Source organism: Chiloscyllium plagiosum, chromosome 31, assembly GCF_004010195.1.
Source record: "Chiloscyllium plagiosum isolate BGI_BamShark_2017 chromosome 31, ASM401019v2, whole genome shotgun sequence".
NCBI lineage: Eukaryota > Metazoa > Chordata > Chondrichthyes > Orectolobiformes > Hemiscylliidae > Chiloscyllium > Chiloscyllium plagiosum.
The window spans coordinates 29,603,583-29,625,226 of NC_057740.1; the positions used below are offsets into that span (position 1 = coordinate 29,603,583).

Below are 21,644 nucleotides of genomic sequence, written 5' to 3' on the forward strand. Positions count from 1 at the left end.
CACTACCTTCTGCATGAAAAAGTTACCCTCAGGTACTTGTTAAATCTTTCCTCTCTCACCTGAAACCTATGCCTTCTAGTTTTGGACTCCCCCACCCTAGGAAAATGTCCTTAACAATTCACCTTATCCATGCCATTCATCATTTTATATCCCACCGTAAGGTCCCTCATCAGTCTCTGATGCTTCAGGGAAAATAGCTCCAGCCTATTCAGCCTCTCCACAGAATTGTATGCAGTATTCTAAAAGTGGACTAACCAGTGTCCTGTACAGCTGCAACATGAAATCCCAACTCCTATGCTCAATGTTCTGTCCAATGAAGGCAAGTGTAACAAATGCTTTATTCTCCACCCTGTTTACCTGCGTCCCTGTAGTGTTACCATTACATTAGTTTTAAATTTCAGATTTTTTTTCCTTTAAATTAAGATATCATCATGAGGATTTGAATTCACACTTTGAGGACATTAGCTGGGGCTCTGGATTACTAGTAAAGTGATATTACCACTACACTATCACTGTCCCTAGTGCTTGATTGCCTCCTCACTTTTCCCCATGCTTGTTGAGTGATGCGATCAAGATATAGTTAGCAAATTGTCTCTATCTAATCAAGACAGAGATATCAATGGCCCTCTGTGACCAGTGGTTAATTTACTAGATAACGTGATTGCTCCAGATATCTGTATTCCTCGTCCTCCCAACCATTCAAGTTCATATTTTCATTGCAGCAAATCATTTTCTATTCATTTGTGATAAAAGCATTCAGTTGTACAGTGTGCCCCCATCGTGCATCACTCCTGTTTGATCCACCTCCTAAATTTTTACAAGTAAGTTTTTACTAGACATAAAAAATGAGGTTCGCAAAACATCTGTTTGTTTTGCATCACACGCAAGTCCTTTGGCTGTACTTCAATATATACTGTTATCACTTTGTTCATATTGTACAAAATAATATGCTGTCATGTTTTCAATACCAGCAGTACAATCTATTTTACCATTGTGGAAAGTCTTAATCTGATCCAGTAGTTTCCGCTTAAGTGAATTATGAGCAAGCATTGGAGATACTTCGGCTTTTCAGGTGGAAAAGGGGCATCTGACAAATGATCTTGGAGAGGCACGCAGATAGCTGAGAAAACGCAGAAGGCAAATGCAGAATATTACCTTCACTTGTGAGAGGACAGGTAAGGACACAGGCTCGTGAAAGGCTACTTTAGAAATGCTATGAAGAATTAAACTTCTCAGATAGTATGAACAATAGTTGGAATGATTCCCAGAGGAAATATAGGTGTCAAAATCATTTAAGAAATGGTTAATGATATGGAAAATGGTTTGCTCAGTGAGTGAAATAAAGACAGACCAAAAGGTCTTTCTCAATTGTCATGTGACCTCAAATCCTTTAGTGGGAGATGGCAGCATAGCCTTTTTTAAAAAATGTAACCTATTGTTCTAATCAACATGTTCAGAGATGTTATTACACAGGTGGGAATTGAACCTGGGCCTTCTGGCTCAGGGGTCAGGACACTATCAGTGTGTTACAAGAGATTCCCTCCCCACCAGCACAATTGTACTGTCACTGGACCAACAATCTAAATTGAACTAGGCTAATTGCCTAAAGGGTTCAAATCCCACCATGGTAGTTGGTGGAATCTACTTCATAGATCAGAAACATAAGTTCATCTAAATAATAGTGCATGTCTTCCTGGGGGAGCCATGACACCAGACTCTGCCTGAAGGTGCTACTCAGGTCACTGTGGTCTCCATAGTACACAGGAACGGCTAGCATTAATACTATTTCCTGGATTGGCCACTATGGAGCTGCAGGACTGGCTGTGACCCGTGCCCTGGCTGCAGTGAGCTGGGAACACATTGGCCAGAGGCCTGCCCATTGCCTACTATGACAGGACCCCCTGATTAACGGGTACCTCCATGGACTTTGGGAAGACTACTGCAAAGACCACATCATTTTATATTATGTATTTTTAATTGTGGACTAAAATGGAAAAAGGACAATTTGAAAAACCAAGTTATGTGAAAGGAATTGCTGCACTTTAATAAGCAAGTTACTGAAACCCATTGTGGTATGGTATTTACAGTTCTACATAGTTTAAGCAGTGATGGAAGATGTCTAATGGAGGCCCTGACACTGGGACGTGTATGCAGAATGCGATTTAGCTGGCAACAGGTAACTGATTGGTTTATGCAATTATGACCAATTGTGGATATTCAAGGTCATCAGCTTTCTGAATGCTATTTGGATAGCTAAACAGCTTATGTGTGACTGATACAGAGAAGCCTTCTCACTGCTGAAAGGAGTGAGCGAGTGCGTGCATGTGTGTAGTAAAAATGCATGAAGCCTGAAAAAAAGCCAGCTAATTTCTCCCACCAGTTATTGAGAGCTGGTGTATTTCACTGGTCAGTAAGAAACCTTGTCTCTTGTGAAGAAGTGAAAGAACCTAGACTGAGGTGGTTAAGGAACTGATAGTCTCATCAAGCAAAAGGAGCATCTCAATAGACCTTTTAAACAGGTGCTACTGAACTGCATTTCCCAGATTTCTTTCCCTCCAATAATAAAGTCAATGGTTTTGTTTATGTCCACATGTAGGTGAAGAGAAAAGGTGGTTAGAGTGTTGATGACTAAAGCCATATGATGATAGTTGATAGCTGATTACTTGTTGTTAAAGTTATTTATTTGTAATAATTAGTGATTCCTGTTAAGTACAGGAATCTAGTCAGTATCTTCTGTTAACTTGATTCAAACAGATTGGGCACTTTGTGTGCTTTAATTAAATCATTAATTAAAGCCCTGATAGTAGTGGGGCTTGAGAATCAAGCTGAGACTATAGTTCTTTGACCTCCTTTCTCCAGGTAGTAAGAGATTGACTTCTTTGAAATGGAAGTGAGGAGGACCTGGGCATAGTATTAATGATAAAGGTAAAACAAACACCAGGTTCCATACTGCAAGAAGGAAATGACATTGAAAAGTACAAAGGATTTCCTGTAGGTGTCAGAGTTGTCCCTTGTAGTCTTAACTGAACTTCTGAAAACTAAGTTCCCTGATTTGGCAAGTAATTTGCCTGCAAAATGTAAGAAGGTGGAGATCATTAAAATATTAGCACGGTATTTGAGTTTAGTAGGTCGATAAAGGAGACCACTATTCCGGGTAGTGAAACATGGGAATCAGATGATATTAAGATACAGTTAAAGTACTGTGAGCATGTAGAAAAAAATGAAAAAAAGCAGAAGATGGAGTTCAAAAATGAAGAAAAAGGCAAATAATGGAAATGAGATGACAGTGATTAGAATTGTATAAGAATAAGGAGTATAAGTTGAGAAAAGATATTAGATGGTGGCTAAGTTGAGGAAAATCCTAGTCATAGTCTAAAATCCAGTAAGGTAATGTTTAATTTTGTACAGTCCCTGCCAAAATGTAAGGAAGTGGATATGGAAGCATTCTCTATTTCCTTTTAGAAAATACCAAGACAAATGAATTGGCTTAAAGGAACCTAGACATTGCCAATGCAGAATAAGTTGACAGGCAAAGTACAGGAAGTTTATGCTTCACTATCAGGTAGATTTCTAAGGATAATGATGCTGTACGTATATAGGTCAGTGTCTGAAACATACAGGCCAAGGTTTCCGAATTTAAGATAACAGCCCTGGCAAACCTACATTGAATTGCCTCGAAATACTTATGTTAAAGAATTAAGCAAAGTAATTTTGACAGGCAGATGCAAGCAGTAAAAACTGAAGCCATGTATGAAGTCCCGAGAGAGAATATTGTTAGAGGAATTTAAAACAATCACTATCTTCCATGATTAGAACCCATATTGACCAAAGGGTTGCAACTGGGTGGTACAATGGTTAGTACTGCTGCCTCCCAATAGCAGGGACCTGGGTTCAATTCCAGTCTTGGCTGACTGTCTATGTGGAGTTTGCACATTCTCCATGTGTCTGTGTTAGTTTCTGCCAGCTTCTCTGCTTTTCATCCAAAAATGTGCAGATTAGGTGGATTGGTTAAGCTAAATTATCCTGTAATGTCCAGGGATGTATAGGCTATGTGGGATAGCCACGGTAAATGTGGAGTTAAGGAGATAGGGTGGGATGGTCTTTGGAGTTTGATGCAGACCTGATAAGCCATATTACCTCTTTCAGTACTGTAGAGAATTTATGATAAATTGCTAGACAGGCTGCAATAATGGCTGCTGATCCACAAAACTAAACCTTTTTTCTGCCACCCTCATAAATTTTAAAGGGACAAGAAATAGGGGAGTGAGAGGAAGGGAAATATCCAGAGAAAAGAATGGATACCTGCGAATGTCTCAAGGTGGCCTCCGATCAGAAAGAAAAGTATTGAGTATGGAAATGAATACCGAAGGCCAAAGTATTTCCATTGTCACAAGTGAGACATATCTACTCAGAAAATTGGAAGTCGTGAGGACAGCCCATCTTAATTATTGGAGTATATCTGGATGAGTCGAAAATTGAATTGAACAGGAAAACAGTACAGACCAACTTTTACTTGTAAGTGATTGAAGGTAAACACAGCTGTGAAATGACTTTAGGATAAATAAGAGATATAAAAGATTTTTTTCTACATGAAGATAACCCCTTTAACTTTTTAAATGATGGAACAAAGCCCATAACTATACTGATGATTGAAGGTAAAGTCACCATATTCTTACCAGACCATTGGGCTATCTCTCAGGAGAGAGAGACAACTGGCGGTGGTTCACAACATCTCAGACAAGGGAAGAAGTTGAGAAGGATATTCCTTCATGGTAACCTCAGCTAATGGAGGAATTGAACCCATACTGTTAGTATCACTCTGCACCACAAGCCAGCTATCCAGCCAACTGAATCAACGCTATAGAGACTACTCAAACTCCTTTGCAGGGGAATGATTTAGTTTTCCCTCTAGGGAGTTCAATTAAATCCAAAGTGTTTGTAGATTGAGTACATAGAGAGTATACCCCAGTTCCATTGTACAAAATCCAGTTGGTGTGTAATTTGTTACCTGGGCTAGTGGTAGTTAGGGTAGTTAAGAAATTATATGTGGTCACAATAGTTTTATTCTTGGGGAATGATTTAGCTTTGTCAATGTTCATAGAATATCCAAATGAGGCTAAAGAGATGGAACAGTTGCAAGAACAGGTTCTGGGTATTTTCCCATTATGTGTAATGACCAGAGTAAAAGATAAACAAACTCCATCACTAGAGGGCACAGTACTACTTGCAAGCAGAGGATAGCTGACGCTATATTTAAGAATGAGGGTAATTAAAAAGATGTGTTTCCATGCCGTTGTTAATTAAAGCTCAAGAAGCAGAGCCTGAGTTGAATAAGTTAGCACAGATAGCTCAAACTGAAGCTGAGGCTGAAGGAGTTCCAGAGTGCTATTATATTAAAAGCAGAGTTCTGATGAGGAAGTGGAGACACCCTCACAGACCTGCATATGAAGAATGAACAGTTGTTTGTCAAAGTGTTACCCACAGATATTGGAAGGAGATATTGTGAATATCAGATGAAATTTCCATGGCTGGACCTATAGAAATACGTAGACTTCAATAAACTGGTATTCCACATGGCCAAGTCTCCATAAACACATAATGCAGTGTTGTAAAACATATCATATATTTCAGGCAGGAGGAAAACATCAACATGTAATTAAACCACCACCCAGTTTTGAAGAAGCTTTTAGCTGAGAATTAGTACATTATATAGCATCACTATCAAAAATAAAAGCAGGATATCAGTGCATTGTTACCGTTATGGATATGACAATCTGATTTCCAAAAAGGATTCCTTTAAGAATCCTTTCAGCAAAGGTAATAGATGAGAAGTTTACTCCAGTTTTTTTTCTCTCATGATAGACTATCAGTTGAGATACAAACTGATCAAATATATGTCTAAACGTTTCCAGGAAATCATCAGCATCTTGCATTGAAAACAATTGAAATTGGCTGTGTATCATCCAAAAACACAGTGAGTTTTGAAGAGATAACATCAGACTTTCAAAATTAGGGCATACTGTCATGAAAACCCATACGGATAGAACAAAGGATTAGATTTCTTATTATTTGCTACCGTAAATTCCCCACATGAATCTACTGAATTGAGTCCATCTGAAATAATTTATGGTCATCAGATTAAAGGTCCATCTAATGGGCTCTTGGGGTGCAGTGGTAATGTCCCTACCACTGGATGATAGGCCTAGGTTCAGATGTGTAATAACATCTTTGAACAGGTTGATTAGAAAAATAGATTAAATTAAAATAAAAGGTCCATTAAAATTGATTAGGGATGAATGCTTGAAGCAAAAAGTCAAATTCTCAATGTTGGATTTTGTGTCCATGTTTCCAGAAAGACACTCAGGAACATGTAACGATGTGGGAGCAGATTCCAGAAGCTGGTGTACCAAATCAAAATTGAAGATCTGGCCAAACAAAATCTATCTCCACTGTAACTAACTCATCCATACATTTTTCTTGCTGTCGTACCACACCAACGTCTTCACTCGTATCCCATCATATCCCAAAATGCACTCCTTTTAGTATTCACCCCCATATGACAATATATTGTGGCACCAGCACTAATCCCTGTGACACTCTACTCAATAGGGCTTGTCAACCAGAAAATTATACACTTATTCCTACGCACTGTTTCCTGCTATCTAACCAATCCTCATGATGACTCTAACTTTTAGAAATGTATAAACTATATTTGATAGAGTTTAATTTAATAGCCATCATTGTTAATTTGATTGTAATCACAAATCCATGTTCTTACCAATCTCCAAGAGACATTCAGACACTTGCTTTGGATAGGCAAGTCAAAAAGGATCAGAGCGTGGCAGGAAGGGAAGGTAATTGTAAACCTAAGAAAACACCAGCCAGAAGTTATAAACATAGTAAAAAGCAGAACAAAATGCTCTGTGTCTGAATGCATGTGGAATTCATAACAATAACTGATAGCACAAATAATAATAACAATGTATAATTTGGTGACCGTAACAGGATCATGTCTGCAATATCGCATTCTGAACATTCAGGAGAACATGACATTTATTAAAATTGAAAAGTCAGAAAATTGGTGATGGTTTAACTCTGTTAGTTAAGGCTGGCTAAGGTACAATAGAGAGAAATGACCTTAGTTCTGGAGATCAAGGTATCGATAAAGTTTGGGTGGATAAGATAAATAGTGAAGGTAAGAAGTTATTTGTGGGAGTAATATGTAACCTCACCCCAGCAGTAATTGCACTATATGATATGGCATACATGAAGACATACTGAGGAATTGTGAGAAAGGTAAGATGATAACAATGAATGATTTTAATCTACATATAGTTTGGATGAATCAGATTGACAAAAATAGCTTGGAAAATGAGGTTTGGCTAGATAGCAGGAAACAGTGCGTAGGAATAAATGTATAATTTTCTGGTTGACAAGCCCTATTGAGTAGAGGGATCAGTGCTGGTGCCACAAATATTTACAATTTATATTAAAGACTTGGGGACCAAAGGTATGGTAACTAAATTTGTTGATGTCACAAAGGTAGGTAGGAAAGTAAATTGTGAAGAGAACTTAAGGAGTCTGAAAATGGATATATGCAGTTTAGGTGAGTGAGTGTTTAAAAAAGCATATGGAGTATACTTTGGTAGGAAGAATAGACAAGTAGCATTTTATTGCAATGGAGAGAGCTTGCAGAATCTCGAGGTACACAAGGATCTGAGTTTCCTAATAAGTGAATCAGAAAAGGTCAATAGGCAAGTAATTATAAAGAAAAATGGAACGTTGTTATTTATTACAAGAAGAATGGAACATACAAGTGGGCATGCTAAAGAAGAGTAATTTAACTTGAAATGCTACGGAGTTTTTCTCTCTCCACAGATACTTCCAGACCTGCTGATATTGTCCAGCACTTCCTGTTTTGGTACAGTTGTACAGGGCATTGATGAGGTCAAATCTGGAGTGCAGGGTACTGTGATCAGTTTTGCTCCTTAGTTAGAAAAAGATATAAATGTGTTAGAAGCAGTGCAGGAAAGATTCAATCAACCTAGCATTTACTGGAGTGGGGAGGTCAGAGGGTGTTATGAGGGAAGGTTGGACACGTTAGACCCACAGTTTAGGATAATGAGGGATTAACTTATGGAGACATATGAGACTCTGAGGGAACTTAAGGGAGTGAACACTAAAAGGATGCATGGGAGAGACTAGAATTAGGAGATGCTGATTAACTTTAACTTTAAGGGGTCTCCTATTTAAGAAAGATTAGATGTTCTTTTTTCCTCCAAGTTCTCAGTCTTTGCAATTGTCTTCACCAGAGCGCAGTGGAGTCAGAATCAGAGAATAGTTTTTAAGGCAGGCCTATTCTTGACTAACAAAGCAGTTAAAAGTTATCGGAGGAAGGTAACAGTGTGGATATGAGTCCTTAACCTTATTGGTAATGATCTTATTGAGCTGCCAACATGTTTACTCCTGTTCTGAGATTGTATATGTTTTTGAAATAAATTGGAGGACACTCAGAAGCAGAGTTATTTCAGTTAACAAATTGTCACCATCCTCTGAGATTGTATGTAGCAAGCATACTTTGCAGAACAGATAGATTCCAAAACTCTTGATTGCTAATGGTACAGACCACATACCTAATATCACTGCACATATTTTATAACATGTGGCTAAAATTGCCAAGTATCAAAATTTGCTTGGGGCCCTGTATAAGATCATACAAGGAAAAATAAGCCAACTCTAAATCACCACCTCTGACCTGCAACAAAGAGAGAACATCTGCTGATGATACTATTGAATACATTATATCTTCCTCCCTCTCATGCTCACACATGAAGAATAACAGCTTGATCTTTAACTCAAGCACCAAAGATTGACGTATCACCTTTAACATAAGATCTTAGGTCGCTTCACAAGGAAATTAGAAGGTCAAAATCTGCCACTGAGTCACAAAAAGGCGCACAGGTCCAATGTCCAAATCCAACATACACGAGAGCATGCAATACGGTGTTTGGGATTTTTCTGGATTTTAGATTGCCCATTACACAATAAATGTAAGAATTATGTGAACACACAACAAATTTTTGGTTTTTCAACCAATCCATGTGTGGTTCCTAAATTGCAGCCGGGATCAGTAAGCTTCATGGAGGAGTGAATTGACTCTTCTACATTAGTCAAACAGCAAGATAGTCACAGAAATATGTTTTTTCCAGACCACATCAATTAATGTTTAAAAAGGAACCAATTTAACGAGGCTTTCTTGAGTTAACAAAAGAGTGAGGTTATTAGTTACTAAGCATGCAAACAAATAATAATGCAACATACACAGATGTTAGGAATAAGGAGTGAGTCTAAAAAAGAAAAATGTTAAGAAAAGACTCACCGATAAGTCACTAATCGTTTGTGAAGAGTAGAGAGCAGAACATTGTGGCCATTATAGAGGATGTGGCCAGTGGTATTGATGTAGTTGAAGAGGCAATTTTGAGATTTTTGCCTTTGCATGTTTTTTTTGTCAGGGCTGGCTGGTAATACAGAGAGTGAAAAATTGTTTTTTTTTTAACCTTCTTTCTACCTGGAGTGCAAGGCTGTTTAATGGCTATCCTCAAACTGTGCCCTAAACAGATTAACATCAGGAGGTAACACGTTTAGACAAGTATTACAAACTGACCCAGACAAAGTTGCCCAATTTGTTATGGTTCCAGACAGGGTATGCAAACTGTTAAGCTCCCAAATAAGGTGGGATGAATGGCTGCCTTTCTTTACACATCCATTCATCCCTTGATGGTTACAACAGGGTTATTTTACAAATAATCCCTTCCTTTATGGATACTTTCCTCTCCGAACTAAATGAACGCATTTTAAAAGGAGCAAATTTAACTTAGCTTTTCTTCATTTAACTAAAAAGAATTAGTTCATTAATGATATACTTGAGAAGAAATGCGTATTAGATCTTGAGATTATCTACAGTGTGGAAACAGGCCATTTGACCCAAGTCCACACCGACCCCCTGAAGAGTAACCCACCCAGACCCATTCCCCTCTGAATGATGCACCTAACACTATGGGCTATTTACCATGCCCAATTCACCTAACCTGCACATCTTTGGATTGTGGGAGGAAACCCATCACAGACACAGGGAGAATGTGCAAACTCCACCCAGTCACCCAAGGTGGGAATCGAACCCAGGTACCTAGCGCTGTGAGGCAGCAGTGCTAACCACTGAGCCATGGTGCTGCCCAAGTTACTCACGGTTTAGAAATAAGAGGAGAATAATAAAGGATAAATTTAAGGAAGAACTTGCAGATTAGTCTCTGAATTGTTCACTAAAGTGGATAGTTGAATTTTGTGGCATTTGCAGTAGAGGCAACATGTAATGTTAATGTTGGATGTTGACCAGTTGGTGTTCATAATCATTAGCTTTGCAAATTGGTTGAGATTCTGTAGTTCTGATTCTTTTTGACCATGATTTGAATTCTGGCATTCAAGGAGAAAGTTCTTTTGTTGAGCTGCACCCTCACTCCTTGCATCCATAGGAATGACAGCCCATTGGTCTGTCTCTCTCCAGGCAGTGACTTAATTTACTGCCACCACCACTTTTGGCTGTACCACCCCTCTTTGGCAAAAAAAAACACATTTTGGAGTTATAAATGAAAAATGTTCACAGAACTTCGGGGTTCTGATGCATGACCGTGACACCAGTGTTGAAGGCCCTTTTAAACCCAATTTTGTGTCTATCCCTGGAAGGATAAAAAACAAACCTGTCTACAGGAGATGGGTTGCTGCTGAGAGGGTAGTCAGCCTCTTGCTATCTCTTCTTTTAGCTTTTCCATTTGAAGTCTAGGTGTGACCTTCAAGAATTCTGCTTCAAACAGCCACTGAATTTCCTGCAGGCACCTTGGCTGGATCAATCCTATTTTAAAAGTGACATGTTGAATTAAAAGTTCAAAATGTCCATAGTGGGGTTATGATCTGTAGTCATGGCACTGATGTTGTGTTTAAATCAATGAGCTGGATTGTGAAAAGTGAAGGACAGGACAGCAGCTGAATGCTAGCACTTGAGGCATTTTATTAAATGTCCTAACATGTAAATAATATGTTTGGAAATGTTGAGTGGGAGTCAGAGAGGACAATGTCCAGTTTTTTGACAATTCTGGTTTTTGGACATCCAGGTTTGAGATACTGTACCTGTACAAGATGATCAACAATTTGCTAAAAATAATAGATATTAAGGGAAATCTTAAAAGGGCAAAGCAAGGTCGAGAGGCAGAGAGTTTTTCAGAGAGGGATTTCCAGAATTTAGAGTTTAGATACCCTGTAGTGTGACATCAGTTAAATTCAGAAATATTCCAGTAGCCAAAATTAGATGAATGCAGATACAACACTGGCATCTACCTGACAACAGAAAAAATGGCCTTGGTAGGTCCTGTAGGACTAATCCAACTTGGTCAATTAGAACATAGAACATAGAACAATACAGCACAGAACAGGCCCTTCGGCCCACGATGTTGTGCCGAACATTTGTCCTAGCTTAAGCACCCATCCATGTACCTATCCAATTGCCGCTTAAAGGTCGCCAATGATTCTGACTCTGCCACTCCCACAGGCAGCGCATTCCATGCCCCCACCACTCTCTGGGTAAAGAACCTACCCCTGACATCCCCCCATACCTTCCACTCAATTACTACCTCATCAGTCTACACTTGATCCATGCTATCAAGCAGCACTTGCTTAACAATAAACTGGTCATTGATGCTTAGTTTGGGAGAAAGCTCTCCATTAATTGGAGTCATACCTGGCACAAAAAATGATGTTTATTGTTCTTGGAGATCAGTTATTTCAGCTCCAGGGCATCTGTGCAGGAGTTCCTCAGGTTAGTGTCCTTAGCCTAACCATCTTTAGCTGCTTCATCGTAACGCATCCATCATTAGATCAGAAGACAGGATGCACTGACGATCCAACTGTACACACTTGGAAATACTGCGTACAGTTCTGGCCACCGCATTATAGGAAGGATGTCGAAGCTTTGGAAAGGATTCAGGGTAGATTTACGAGAATGTTGCCTGGTATGGAGGGAAGGTCTTGTGAGGAAAGGCTGAAGGACTTGAGGCTGTTTTTGTTAGAGAGAAGGTTGAGAGGTGACTTAATTGAGACATAAGATTATCAGAGGGTTAGATATGGTGGTCAGTGAGAGCCTTTTTCCTCAGATGGAGATGGCTAGCATGAGGGGACATAGCTTTAAACTGAGGGGTGATAGATATAGGACAGGTGGCAGAGGTAGTTTCCTTACTCAGAGTAGTATGGGCATGGAATGCACTGCCTGTAATAGTAGTGGACTTGCCAACTTTAATGGTAGTCAAGTGGTCATTGGATAAACATATGGATGAAAATGGAATAGAGTAGGATAGACAGACTTCAGCTTGGTTCCACAGGTCAGCACAACATCGAGGGCCAAAGGGCCTTTACTTCGCTGTATGTTCTATATTCGAAACAACTTTTAGCACCATTTCCAACTCTTCAGCTACTGAAACAGATAATGTCTAAATGCAGCAAACTTGGACAATATCCAGTCTTGGGCTGACATATGGTAAGTACTAATGGTGCTAAACAACTGGCAAGCAATGACCACCTCCAACTGCAGAGAATCTAACCATCGCCCTCAATGTTCAATGATATTATCATCACTGAATCCCCCACTAACACATCTTGGAAGTTTTCATTAACCAGAAGCTCAACTGGATTGGCCACATAAATGTAAGAGCAGTTCAGAAGACTGGGTGCCTGCAGCAAATAATTCATCTCTTGAGTCCCCAAACCCGTGCACCATCTACAAGGCACGAGTCAGGAATGTGGTGGAAAACTTCTTACATGCCAAGATGAATGCAGCTCCAACAACACTCGAGAAGCTTGACACCATGCAGGACAAAGCAGCCTGCTTGATTGGCACCACACCCTCAGAACTTCCACTCCCTCAATCACTGAGGCTCAGTGATTGTGATGTGCACCTGAGTTCTGAAGAAGAATTGGTCTGGCCTTGAAACATTAACCCTGTTTCTCTGTCCACATATGCTGCCAGAACTGCTGAATTTCTCCAGTGTTCTCTATGTATGCTTCGGACTCTGGAGTTTCCCTTCAACAATAGCACTTGTCTTGACAATAAATCAGTGTCTCAAAGTACCATAGGCATCTTTAATCCTTTAATTCCAATTTATGTGTTTTTAAAAGGGGATTGCTGCAAACAAATAAGAACTATGGATATAAATTCAGTCATACCTGTAAAATATCAGGTAAACTTCAAAGAGAGTGATTTAGCAGGAAGAGATAGCAAGGAAGATGACTATCTCCTCCCTCTAGGCTGAAAACTATCCCATTGAGACATTTTTCTTGTGATTTGCCCTTCTGGGAATATGCAAAAAAAGGTTAAAACTTGATTACTGCCCTTGGTGTGTTAGTGAACTGGAGCATCCATGTGTACTGTCCAATGCATGATTGGTCACTTTCAGGCACTGATGTGTTGTGAAGGTTACAGTTGAAGAACCACCCACTGTTCATACCTGAATTGCAAGTAAAAGGATTGTCTTGCTTTGAATGCTAGAAGCTAACCATTCAGCAGGGAAGATCTTTCAGAAGGTAAGAGGACAAGAAGTATTTAATCACGCCGAATGATGTGTTGGTTCAGACTTTAGAGTGGAGGCAATTTGCTCACTTCATTCCATAGTTTGAGGTGGTAGAGATAAAAGGCTTCTTTATCTTTTTCAGAGGTAACTCAGCAGCTACAGTGATCGTCCAATATTGGTCCTTATTACTGCAGAGTAAGCTGTTGTGGATAGTGCATGATGTTTACTTCCTCTTGCTTGAAGTAAGTGTTATTGATTACAAAGCAGTAAAGTCAATTGACATAAGTGCATACCAATTAGTGCTGGAGGCATATCCTCAGAAAGTCTGTACCCTCAGGGAACAGCCTGACCAAACGTACCTGGAATTTGAAAGGCTTCAGCAACTTGCTTTTGACCTCAAAGTCACAAGTTTGCCCACGTTACATAGACCACAGATAAACACTTTCTGTTGAGTCAGGTAGCCTGAAGTTTATTTATAACATCATTTACAAGGGTATGATTATTCCAGATTTACATACTTAGTCTGGGTTTTGTACTTGTTAATGTTCCTGTACCTCATACACACTTAACCAACTGACTGGAGAAAGTGAGGTCTGCAGATGCTGGAGATCAGAGATGGAAATGTGTTGCTGGAAAAGCGCAGCAGGTCAGGCAGCATCTAGGGAACAGGAGAATCGACGTTTCGGGCATTAGCCTTCTTCCTGAAGAAGGGCTAATGCCCGAAACGTCGATTCTCCTGTTCCCTAGATGCTGCCTGACCTGCTGCGCTTTTCCAGCAACACATTTCCATAACCAACTGACTATACTGACTCTATTACACAAACAGAGTGACTGCAGGTGAAGCAGGTACCTTTTATACTGGAATGTCGCATGTCATAATGTCATGCAACTGTCTTAAAGAACTCTCTGATTTGGAATCTAAGCCATAGTTCAACATATCATATGGATGATGTCCGTCTATCTGAAACCGAAAAGGCCATTGCTTCTGAAAATGCAGTCACTGTTATTTTTGAAGGCAAATATGCTGAAATAGTACATGTCAGTTATTGATTACCTTTTGGAATCTTGAACAATATGTATTGACTGACAGCAGAATATTGACCAAGACAGTTTTCTCTCTCTTGTGTTTTCATGTCAAAAATTTGACAGCATAAATTAGAACAATGTTACTCCCATGCAAACTGACAGCTAAAATAAATGTAGGTCCCATATTTCTGGCAACATATTCCTGATGAACCAGTAAAATGATGTTTCATGGGCTCTTACTTGTAATGTGTCACAAACAATCTAAATTGACATGGAGTAAATAAAATGGATGTACCTTTTAATAATACGGAATCCCACCATTCCAATAGAACCCACAACCAATGTGGTAGAATTTTTCTCCCCTTTATAGAGCAAGAATACGATTAATTAGCTCAATTTAAGCTACATTTAATACATTTCTATGAACATTCTTCTTTGTTAGTTTGGATAGAGTAGAGTTTTGCCCATGTGTCAAAAACTGCTGGGTTGAGATTCTAAATTTGTTTTGCAGGTTGTTGGAGGCTGCAGACTGAATGTTTCTGCTAACAGTATAGAGCATTTATGCAAGGACGGGGGTGATTTGAAAGTTGATAGGGGAAACCATTGCACTTGTTTTCTAAGCATTTTATGAAGGCTCAGTTCTAATATGTGCACAGTTTTGCATTTCTCTCCTCTGGAAAAAGTCTGTGCTTTTTTTTCATCATCCGTCTGTGATAGCTTCAGAAAACCAAGTGTTCGCTTGGTTCTGATTTTACATATGTTCACAGTCAGTCACCCATAAGCCCGCCTGCACCAGCAACCCTAGTATTGTGCAGTCTACGTTGTTATTGTAAGTGAAGTGTAAGGTAAATGGCACAGCTCAATCCTGCTTTTCCTTAGACAATATAATGTTATGATTGCTGGTATTGAATAACTGCATTGAATACCGTGCTCTGAATTACATCCACTTGCATATGTCCATTGAATAGCAGTGCAGGAAAAGAACATCTAGACTTAATGTTTAATGTCTCCCAATACTTCCATTGCAAACAGTTTAACATGCAATCTTGTACTAATATTAAAAAAGGAAATATTTTGAAAATAAATTGAGCAAAATCTTCAGACTCCATTTCCAGGCTCAGGTTCACCTGAAACACCTGTCCATGATCTAGGAAACCTAAGCTGGTAAGGCCTCTTCCCAGCCCAGAGGGTACAAAAGCAGTAAATATAAAGTAATACTTGGGCATAAATGTACTAGTCATACTAGAGCATTGATCTGAGGGATACAAAACAAATCCGATCTGTTTGCATCATTCAACAAGTTTTACTGGTCTCTCCTTCTGGGGCTAGAAAACTGGAAATAAAACAGCTTGCGGATCTGATTTTTAACACTGTATAAGTGACTAGCATTGAGTGGGTTAATATTAAGCCCACAGCAACCTTAGGGTGTTCCAGCTGATGCTGGAGAGGAGTTTGTGGTATCGTAGTGAGATCAATACAAAGAGGGTGGATTTGTTGTAAGTGGGGCTCTGTCTTCAGCTGTTGCACTCCAGAAATGTGAGGCCAGAGGTCTAGAAATTAAGCACTATTAATCAGTCAGGAATAAATGGGAGTAGGATCTCACTATGGTTAAAAAAAATAGAAGAGTGTCTGATGATAAACAGTTTCTTACGTTACTTTTCACTAGTAATTTCTGCTTTTTGTTTCATTAGTAATTCACATTGGAACATAGAAACAAGAGGAAGCGAAACCCTCAAGCTGGTGCCACCATCTGGGATCAACTCCACTGACTCATCTTCGATCCATGTCCAATAGTATTCTTACCAAATGATTATGTCTCAATCTCAGCCTTGAAAATTTCAATTGACCCAGCAAAAGTTAGCTTAGAATGATGCTTCTTTCTTTCCCCAATCTAGTGGCAAGTTACATGGTTTCACATTGTGAGGATAGGCAATACAAATGACCCAGTAGTCTCTCTGACTTACATTAATATGATTTTCTTTTCTCACTCAATGTAATCCCAAATCCGAGAGTATTTTCTGCCTTATTTGTTACAAAATGTTTAAATGAATTAATAATAACAAAAAACCCAAGTGTATTTTGAAGGGAAGACAAGATGTAAAATACTTTTATCCAAAAGATACTTGGGGAAAAAAATCCAATTAATTTAACTGTGAAGGTGGTCTTTAGGGGTTGTACAAGTGTATCTAGGCACATATTCCACAAAAGGAAAAATCTTGCATGACTTCAAATTGTGGTTAACCAGTAGTCATAAATGTGTAAAGCTTTCAGTTGGAAAATATACCTTTAGTTTGAAATATGACCTCCCATTTCCTCCCACAAAGTGACAGTACTGGCTGCACAACAGTGACTTGTACATTTTGTAGGAAAAAGAACACTGCGGGCAAGAAGTGTTTTATGCTCATGAGTCCAAAGGTTCATTCACAAAGTACCATAGAACTTTTTTAAACAAAACAAGCTTAATCCCAAGTTCTTGTGCTTTGAAAAGCAGGAACAACTGCAGACCATAGAAGAGGGATTTAAAATGTTATTGTGCTTGTGATGGCTGGGGAATTAAATTTGTGGCACTCTGTCACTCTTGTGGATTCTGTGGGTATAGAGTGATTCAACCCTTCAGTTCTCCTTGAAAAAGAATTTGACATTTAGGGGATTGTCCAGTTTATTCATTCAATCAAGTCGTGAAAATAAACAACTGACATTAGGAAACAAAACAGAAGAAAATTACAGTTTGTCAAAAGTCTTGAGTTACAATTTCCAACACAGATGCATCTAGCTCATAAACACAGTCCATCAAGAGCAATAATGACCACTTAATTCATAGAAGACAGAGCATCCTATTATAATGGTCTTGTAAAACTGCAAAAAGCACCTGCACTTGTTTTGTGTCAGTTAAGTTGTGTGTGTTTGGTTGAGCATAGCATCTGAATGTTCCTTTTGATTAAGAATGGTGTGTCTACTGAAGGCTTTTTTTAAAAACTGAGATCAAAAGAGCCACTTTGATCTTGTTCTAAGTGCTACCACAGATTCTGTTTGTGCACTGCTGATTGAATCCCAAATTCATTAAAAACAAAATAATTACACCTTATCATTAGCTGTGTGGCTTTATCAAAATTTGCCTACAGAGGTGGTTGCATTTTCAGAAATATGATAAGATGTTGTGGGCTGGTCAGTAGGTGCTCTGTGATGATAATAAACCTCAGGACCTCAAAACAAAAAACACAGAATGATAACACTTATTACAGGCCTTATTTCTTGTTGGGGTTTTGTCTTGAAGGGGTATACAAGACAAACTGCTTTGATAATTGCATGAATAACTTATCCTTGAAGATTTCCTTTAGTTAATGTTTCTAACATAATCAAAAGAGGAAAGAGGGAACTCGGAAATATATAAAACCGTATATATGAAACCTCACATATGAAATATACGAAACCTTATTATATCCCCAAGCATTTCACATCCTGTTGATCTCTGCGCATATGGCATAAATGTGAAATGACAAATGATCATTTTTCCTAAGTGATGTTGATTGAAGGAGGAACAGCCATCCTTTCTTCCAATATACCAGGGAATTTTTAACATTCATCTGAACTATTGGACCTGGTAGTTTCCATTCGTCTGAAAGATAACATCTCCAATATTGTTGCCTCAACATTGCACTGATGTGCTAGTCTAAATTGTGAACTGATGTCATGGAGAGAGATTCAGCTCCGTGTTCTTTTGACACGGAAGTGAACATGTTACCAACGGAAACAAGCAACTACTTTTACTAAAAGAATGAATTTGCAATTATGCTCCTGCTATGTGTGGAAGCTTATAGGTGTCTAATGATGTAGGCTAAGGGGAAATTTGCGGCAGAATTGAACGAGAGGTCCAGTGAGGCTGATCTTGACATCAGAAGCACCTCACGTTTTCTTTGATGCTTTCCACAAACAACATGAGTTTGCCACTAGGCAGCAGCAATTTGTCAATTAAGGGGCATTGTTAAAAGCCTTGTTGATGGTCCAACTAAATCCATTAATATTCAGATTTCTATCTTACCAAATTCATCAAGCAAACCAGATGTGGAGAGAACTCAGCATGGAAACCAGAACAGGTACGTGATGAATTCACCCCATCCCTTGTTCCAGAGGACCTTTGTGTTAGAGAGCGGGCTCCATCTCAGGGCACACTTCATGGGCAGCAGCCACCATACCTCACATCCATGGATCTTTGCATCTGCTATCTGCCAGCCCCTAAGAACCTTTATGATTCATTTGCAATACATGATGCTTCTGGACTTCAATGCTTCACCTTGGGCCATAACTATCATTATAATGCTGCTGAAAGGATGCTGTATGCCTGTGGACACACACCCAGCTTATGGAGTGGACTAGGCTGCATTGCTGCATTCTTTGATTGCTGTCACAGGACACAATCAATCTGAGCCTACATGGATGCTGACAGCATCCCTGCCTTGCATTGCCTTGCCACGCCTTTTTCCATGTGACCTCAGTCAGTAATACCAGTCTCGTATATCTTTTTTTTGCCTTTCCTTTGTGTCTGCACTAAATGGAAAGAAATGTGTCAGAAAGTCAAGTCAAGGGGAGATAACATTTGTTCAAGGGGTTCCAGGTACAGTCAGTCAATGGCAGTCTCCAATACCAGTGCAGGGACTCAGAACTGGTTAGTCAAACACTCATGATGGTCAGAGCCAAAACGCTCTCCACATAACAGGTGAGGAGCTGAATGTTGGGAAGACCATCAGCCATCTTCACTCTTTCTGCCCTATTGGGGTCTATTTTCCTCTTGGTATGATACAGAGTGGCAGATATTAAGGAAATGGAAGTGGCTGGCACAGCCATTATTTTTGATGAGTTGTCTCGAAAAGTTGAGTAGGCAGTGCTAGTGGCATGCAGGTTTAGTGGTGTCGGGATTGGGGTGGGTGTCAGCAAGCGAGGGAACATATTGCAGGCATTGAGAGTGTGAGATATGAGAGAGAAAATGATGGCAAAATGGAGAAAGTCATTGACCATATTCCTACATCGCTGTGTATTCCTTCGGATGCTGCTTTAATCAGGGTGGCAACTTTGGACCGGGCTGTCATGGTCTGGTGTCATGGCCTCCGCTGCTGGTCCTGAGGGAACTGCGTCATTGACTTCCATGACGTGCCTGTAAATAGGTGGGGTAGTGCAGATGCAGATGTCCCCCTGTCTGTAATGTCCAGGGCAAATATCAGGAACCATATACAGCAGCCCCAGACCGTCAGTGCCTATCCTGGTGCACAATGGGCTTTTAAAGATGAAGTGGGTGCAAGAGATGCCAGGGAATTCAGGGACTAGAATTGGGCAAATTTAGTAAGAATCAATAAGAAACCTCACCAGGCCTCACAGCAGAAATCCTTCAAAGAGCTCAACACACCTCAGACTTAGCCAAAACTGTGTAAAATTCAGCCCACTATAAGAGAATAGCTTTCAAGATGGCAGTAAACTTAGAATAGGTCCTCTCCTTAAACAGGGATGAGAGACAATCAGCGTCACATGAAAAGATATGAAATGTTAGCATGTTGCAATCTGAAAAACATGTATCCTATTTTTCACAATATACCAAAAATACCTTTAAAGCTTAGATCTTTACACATGCTAAATTAACATTATTGGAGATAGAAGTCGTAAATTCAAGAATCCATTTCCCCTAATACATAACTATAAACTAAGCAAAGCCATTTTCCCTAAAACATGCTTATTCTGCTTGGCAAATTCGCCTTTCTTTAAATTAATAAAATTAAAGCATGCAACATTTTCGCAGGGAAAAGAAAAATCAAAGGTTTGTCCAACCACTCCTAGATAGTCTAATATCCTTTAATTTGTTTGGATTTGTAAGTGAAGATTTTATATCATTTTAATTATTATTGATAAATAACACAGAGATTGTGGGATTAAAGAGGGGAGAAGTGTGAAAGAGAGTTAAAATGATAACCTTATTTGTCAAAAGTTAAAGTATTTTTGTTATCTTGGTAATAAAGTATCATTACATTCAAAGTATTGTTTGTCTGTTTCATATAATAACTGCCATGGTTAACCTTAAATTAAGTTGGTTCAAATAAAAATTATTAAACACAATTTAATTTCTTCCAGATTGAATTTTCAATCTTTCAAAGGCTAAGAACAGAATTAGTGATATGGATAACATTTGGAAACTTTTTTAAAAAAACAAGCCGTAAAGTTCAAGTAAAGCGTGCTTGTAGAAGCACATTGATACTGGGTGCAAGTTTACATTTGAGCCCTCAAAAATCCCTCCTAAAATAGGGTTTGACTTATACACCAAGTAATGTCAAGAAGTGTGGCACTGGAAAAGCACAGCAGACCAGGCAGCACCCAGGCAGCAGGAGAGTCAACGTTTCAGGCATAAGCCCATCATCAGGAATGTAGTGGAGGGAGGGAGCTGAGAGATAAATAAAGGGGTGGGGCTGGGGGAAGGTAGCTGGAAAGGCGATAGGCAGATGCAGGTCGAGGGTAATTGTGATAGGTCGGTGAAGCGGATAGGTGGTAAGGAAGATGGACAGGTCAAAAGGGTGGTGCTGAATTGGAGGGTTGGGGGTGGGGAGATTTGGACACTAATGAAGTCAATGTCGATGTTGATGCTGTATGGTTGAAGGGTCCCAAGGCAGAAGATGAGGCTTTCCAAAAGAGAACCATTAACGTAGCTGTGAGTGGTTCCCTTTTTGAAATGTTGTCAGCATGCAATGCAAAAAGTGAGCATATCTTAAATTCCCAGACATCTTTACAACACAGTATCTCCAACCAGTTTGATCTCTTGCATCTGGTTATAACGTATTGATAAGTAAGCCATGTATACATGTGGTGAAACATTGGAAAATGCACGTATACTGTGTTGTAGCTGAAAAGGAATGGTGGATATAATTCCAAATCAGGATGACAGATGACTTGGAAGAGATTTTATAGGTGGTAGTATTCCCATCTATCTGCTGGTCCTGTTCTTCTAGATGCTAGAAATCGTGGGTTTGGAAG

General features: G+C 39.3%; 1 long non-coding RNA gene across 4 annotated transcripts in view; it reads left to right on the forward strand.

Moving 5' to 3' along the window:
- LOC122565368 overlaps window positions 1-16,446 on the forward strand; it is a 35,862-nt gene extending 19,416 nt beyond the window's left edge. The window contains exons 2-6 of one of the 4 annotated variants that reach the window (XR_006316147.1): window positions 972-1,175; window positions 2,088-2,176; window positions 4,247-4,515; window positions 13,753-13,852; window positions 16,328-16,446. This is a non-coding gene — a long non-coding RNA (uncharacterized LOC122565368). Of the gene's footprint in view, window positions 1-827; window positions 1,176-2,087; window positions 2,177-4,246; window positions 4,516-13,752; window positions 13,853-16,327 lie in introns of those variants that run through there. The other 3 variants (XR_006316145.1, XR_006316146.1, XR_006316148.1) reach the window with 3 other exon arrangements.
- Window positions 16,447-21,644: the final 5,198 nt, after the last annotated feature.